This window comes from Protobothrops mucrosquamatus, unplaced genomic scaffold (assembly GCF_001527695.2).
Source record: "Protobothrops mucrosquamatus isolate PMUCROS unplaced genomic scaffold, P.Mucros_1.0 scaffold3336, whole genome shotgun sequence".
Taxonomy (NCBI): domain Eukaryota; kingdom Metazoa; phylum Chordata; class Lepidosauria; order Squamata; family Viperidae; genus Protobothrops; species Protobothrops mucrosquamatus.
In genome coordinates, this window is record NW_015389326.1 from 100,359 (window position 1) to 106,222 (window position 5,864).

The 5,864-nt window shown below is 44.4% G+C and overlaps 1 long non-coding RNA gene across 1 annotated transcript in view; it reads left to right on the top strand.

The window, feature by feature from the left end:
• Nucleotides 1-5,415: 5,415 nt before the first annotated feature.
• LOC107297489 overlaps nucleotides 5,416-5,864 on the top strand; it is a 5,937-nt gene continuing 5,488 nt past the window's right edge. The window contains exon 1 of the long non-coding RNA XR_001549127.1: nucleotides 5,416-5,486. This is a non-coding gene — a long non-coding RNA (uncharacterized LOC107297489). The remainder of the gene's footprint in view (nucleotides 5,487-5,864) is intronic.

Sequence of the window (5,864 nt, forward strand, 5' to 3'; positions counted from 1 at the left end):
TTGGCTCTTTTATGACTCGTGGACTTCAACTCCCAGAATTCCTCAGCCAGCATGGGGGAACTATGGCCCCCTCATGACTCGTGGACTTCAACTCCCAGAATTCCTGAGCCAGCCTGGCTCAGCTTGGGAACCTCTCCCTTTTCCCTCAGCATGTCTGGCTCAGGAATTCTGGGAGTTGAAGTCCACAAGTCATAAAAGAGCCAAGGTTGCCTACCCCTGGCCTAAGCAAACTCAGCTCCATTCGGTGGTTCTGTTTGTGCTCCGATTTACGCACACTTGAAATTCAATCTTTTGCCTCTCGGCTGATAGGAGGGATCCAGAACGGCTTCGTCGGGTGTTCGTGGCGACCTTTCATGAAAGCGGGACAATTACAAAGCCCAGGGTGGGAAAACAGAAAGAGGACAAACAACTCAGGGGTTGTGAAGGAGGGCGAGGCTTTGTTAAAATATTTGGTCATTTTGCTTGCCAGTTAATAAAACCCACCTTCCCGGACTCAAAAAATCCTGAGTTATTATCAAAAGCACCCTTCAAATCGTTCTGAAGTTTATTTCAAGAGGAAAGATTTGCCACAAGGAAACACTCTGAATTTCTAGCCAAGTCATTTTGCTGAGGTATCAAGTTTTAATCGCTAAACACACAGCTCATTAAAGGTGAATAAACACTCAGGAGCAAGTGTAAGTAAAAGCAAAGATTAGTCCTCAACAAAACATATATACACACATACAGACACTTACGCAAACGCAAACACACACCCAGAAATCCCCATTTGATACAGATGAAAAAGAACAAAAGCCTAAAAGGATAGTTTAAGATACAGAATAAGAGAATAACAGAGCAGGAAGGGACCTTGGAGGTCATCTAGTCCAACCCCCTGCTTGAGCAGGAGACCTATACCATTCCAGGCAAATGGCTGACCAGTCTCTTCTTAAAAGCTTCCAGTGGTGGAGCACCCACAACTTCTAGTGGCAAGCCGTTCCACTGGTTAATTGTTCTCACTGTCAGGAAGTTTCTCCTTAGTTCTAGGTTTCTTCTCTCCTTGATTAGTTTCCATCCGTTGCTTCTTATTCTGCCTTCAGGTGCTTTGGAGAACAGCTTGACTCCCTCTTCTTTGGGGCAGCCCCTGAGAGATTGGAACACTGCTATCATGTCGCCCTACCCCTTCTCTTCACAAGACAATTCCTTTTGTGCATCATCGAAATGCAATAGATTAATTTTATTTAAAAAGACCTCTATATCGTCATTCTATCTATCCCGAATAACATTTTAAAAATTGACAGTTCATCTCCATTGAAGTTTTATATAGTTCACCACTAATCATTGGAATTATTGCCCTTTTTAATCTCTTGTCTCAAGTCATCGAGGGTTTAAGATGGCTGGACCAATTCCCAGAATTCCCTAGCCAGCGTTGCTGGAGTTCAAGTCCACCCGTCTTAAAGTTGCTGAGGTTGAAAAATATTATCTTAAGAAGTGATTAGCCCAGGTCTTATCAGGTTTTCTGTCATCCTTCCGATATTATCTCTGTCGTAAGTATGTTAACATAAATTCTGTCTGTTGAGATATATTATACTAGTTAATTTATACTTCTTTTTTCTGCATTTCTCTGTACAAAGCTGTATCTGTGTCCATGAATGTTTCAGTTGCTCTTCCGAGTTGTTTTCCCAGACAGGAAAAACATCCAGCTAAGTTAATTCTATTTTATTGTAAGGTTACATTAAGAAAATCTTGCAAGTCTGAAAGTCCAAAGTTCCTGTCCTCCAGTTTTAATTGCTTAATCCATTAAGGTGGGTCCATCTTACCTCTGATCTCTCTTCTCTGATGGTTTCTTAGGGAACATCGGTTCCATTCTTTTACAAAGGTCACCTACACATTCCATGATAAGTAGCAATTTCTTGATACCTTAACCAAGAAGGGAAGCAACCTGGAATTAAGGAGAAACTTCCTAACAGTGAGAGCAATCAACCAATGGAACAACTGGAGTCCTAGTGGACAATCACTTAGATATGAGCCAGCCGTGTGCTGCAGCTGCCAAAAAAGCCAACACAATCCTTGGCTGCATTGACAGAGGGATAGAATCAAGGTCACGTGAAGAGTTAATAACACTTTGCAAGGCCTTGGTAAGGCCACACTTGGAATACTGCATCCAGTTTTGGTCACCACGATATAAAAAAGATGTTGAGACTCTAGAAAGAGTACAGAGAAGAGCAACAAAGATGATTAGGGGACTGGAGGCTAAAACATATAAGGAACGGTTGCTGGAATTGGGGGTGTCTAGTTTAACGAAGAGAAGGACGAGGGGGGACATGATAGCAGTCTTGCAATATCTCAGGGGCTGCCCCAAAGAAGAGGGAGTCAAGCTATTCTCCAAAGCGCCCGAAGGCAGGACAAGAAGCAACGGATGGAAACTCATCAAGGAGAGAAGCAACCTAGAACTAAGGAGAAACTTCCTGACAGTGAGAATAATTAACCAGTGGAACAACCTGCCTCCAGAAGCTGTGGATGCTCCAACACTGGAAGTTTTGAAGAAGAGACCGGACAGCCATTTGTCTGAAATGGTATAGGGTTTCCTGCCTGAGCAGGAAGTTGGACTAGATGACCTCCAAAGTCCCTTCCAACTTTATTATTATTATTATTATTATGGATCATTGCACAGTCAGCATTTTTGTCTACCTATCGAGTCCTTCCCAAGGTCCTGGGAGAGGCAGATGTGGATGTTTGATGGTATTACAGATCTCGTCGCAGGATGGAAGCAGTTCCTAGTAAGGCCGCCTTTTGCAATTGACTAATGGCGAATTTGTCAATGCCGATGATGGTGTTCAAGTGGTGCTCCAGTTCTTTTGGGATTGCACCCAAGGGGCTTATTACTATTGGTACCACCCTTGCTTGCCTTTGCCACAGTCTTTCTATTTCTATTTGTAGGTCTTTGTATTTTGTTATCTTCTCCCATTCTTTCTTGTCTATTCTGCTGTCTCCAGGCACTGCCATGTCCACTATCTAGACTTTTTTGATGATGATGATGATGATGATGATGATGATGATGATGATGATTATTATTATTATTATTATTATTATTATTATTATTATTATTATTATTATTATTATTATTATTATTATTATTATTATTATTATAATATTAAAAAATAACCAAGCCTAGAAACATTCTGAGGGATACTTGACAAGGAAGTTGAAGTCCACACAGTTTTAGTGAGTTATCATTCTGCAACCTTCTCATGATGTTTATGACTTTATTGTCATCCGTGTTTTCTTTGGATTTTTTTTGGGCTATAAGAATTAATCCATAGCATTGTTCCGAATCCAGTTTCTTGACGTATGACTCACACGCCCCCATATGAATCTGCAGAATATTTCTTCCTTCTCTTATTTCCTCATTCGAGTTTCGCATTCTACAGGTTTATGGTGCTTTTGCGCAACCTTCAAATATCCTGTCGTTCTCGTCTTATCGAGTCTCTTATCTGAGGTTCGCTCTTTTCAAGTCAGACATGATTTTTAAATATATTCACACGGTGTGTGTGTTTGTGTGTGTGTATATTGTGTGTACATGTATGTGTGTGTGTGTAAATATGAATGTTCAAAGTTAAAAAGGCACTGAAAAAAGTGACTTATCCATTGTTTTTCACACTTACGATTGTTGTAGCATCCTCACGTGATCGACATTCGGACGCTGGGCAACTGACTCATATTTATGACGGCCGCAGTGTCTTGTGGTCCTGTGATCCCCTTTTGCAACCTTCCAGACAGCAAAGTCAATGGGGGAAGCCAGATTCATTTAACAACGGGGTTACTAACTGAGTAACCCCGTTGTAACTGAGTAACTGAGCAATGATTCGCTTAGCAGCTGTGAAAGAAAGGTTGTAAAGTGGGGCAAAACTGACTTAGCAAATGTCTTGCTTAGCAAGAAACGTTTTGGGCTCAGTTGTGGTCCTAATTTGAGGACTACCTGTGTGGCCGCTGTCTGGACCTGAAGAGTTGTACAATTTCCAGCCAACCCATGATGGGCAGGTGACTTTTGCGAATTTCTCCAGTGGATTCCACAAAGGCGTTTCAAGAGGTGGACTGGAGAGATAGAATAGAATAGAAGAACAGAGTTGGAAGGGACCTTGGAGGTCTTCTAGTCCAACCCCCTGCTCAAGCAGGAGACCCTACACCAGTGATGGCGAACCTTTTAGAGACCAAGTGCCCATACTGCAACCCAAAACCCACTTATGCATCGTTGGGTGCCAGGTGGGTGTGGCCCATTGGGTGGGTGTGGCCCATTGGGTGGGCATGGCCAACTGGGTGGACGTTGCTGCGGTGGTAATGGCAGCAACGTCCAATCAATCACTTCCAAAGTTCAATCAATCAATTCCAACTTTGCAAAATCTTTTTTGTCCCGCGAGAAGTTGAAATTGACTGATTGATTGAACCTTTTTTTTTTTGCACACGGCAGCGGAGGCCTAAAGCGAAAAGGTTTTATAAAACCCAGTTGAAGGCCTAGGACTGGGGCGACGGCACACATGCCCACAGAGAGGGCTCTGAGTGCCGCCTCTGGCACCCGTGCCGTAGGTTCGCCACCACTGCCCTACACCATTTCAGACAAATAGCTGTCCATTCTCTTCTTAAAAACTTCCAGTGTTGCAGCATTCACAACTTCTGGAGGCAGGTGGTTCCACTGGTCGATTGTTCTAACTGTTAGGAAATTCCTCCTTAGTTCTAAGGTTGCTTCTCTCCTTGGTGAGTTTCCCTCCATTGCTTCTTGTCCTGCCTTCGGGCGCTTTGGAGAAGAGCTTGACTGCCTCTTCTTCGGGGCAACCCCTGAGATAGACTTGTGAGTCTCATAAATCCTTCTTGGATGAGGAGTATCTTTCGGGGCAGAGATGAGGTTAAAACAAGGGTCCAGACGGTGAGCAGAATTGCACCGTCAACATGCTGCCGCAGTGGCCATCTTGACTTTTTTGACTGCTCCTGAAGACCTCCTTGTGTATCCAGGGGCTGGGTGGAAGTTGAGAGGCTGAATCTCCGAGGGAGACATCCGATGGAGAAAGACCATCATGGATCAGATGTTCCCATCCAGGGCTGGGCTAAGTGAATGGAACCACATCTGTCCAGGCCATGGCCTCCAACTTCTTCTCTTTGTCCTTAAGAGGAAGAATGGATTCTTTCACACTGGACAAGGGAACTGAAACAGAGACACGGGAGAGAGTATTTTGTCCCTCAAAGAGAGGTTGCCTCAAAAGGGCTGCTGAAGGAAAGGCTTAAAGACACCGCAAAGACCGACCAAGTTCAGCCTTATCACCAGCCTGACAGCTGTGCTTATTCCAAATCCACCCAGAATGCGGGTTCTTTTGTTTTCTCCTGAGAATTATTTCCTGGATGGTTTCCTCGAGTGGCTGGGGCAAAGTCGCCAGCTTGGATGCGCATGATTGCTACCTCCCTGCCTATAAGTAGCTTTGGTGGAGGGCAGATCGGAGACTCTGGAGAGGAGACAGAAGGTAGGTGGTCATTTAGCAGGAGAAAGCAGAGGTGAGAACGCGGGCCTCCTCGCTTGCCTCTCCATCGTCTTGCAGTTGGCTCTTCTCCCTTTCTTGAAGTTGTCGGAAAGAAGGAAAGATGGAAGGAGGAAGGGGAGGAAAGAAGGAAAGGGAGGGAGGGAGGAGAAGGAGAGAGGAAGGAAGGAGAAGGAGAAGACAAAACAAAGGAGAGGAAGGAAGAAAGGAAGGAAAGGGAGGAAGGAAGGAAGGGAGGAGAAGGAGAGAGGAAGGAAGGAGAAGAAGAGAAGAAGACAAAAAGCAGCGAGGAAGGAAGGAAAGGAGGAAAGGAGGGAGGGAGGGAGGAGAAGGAGAGAGGAAGGAAGAAGGAGAAGACAGAAC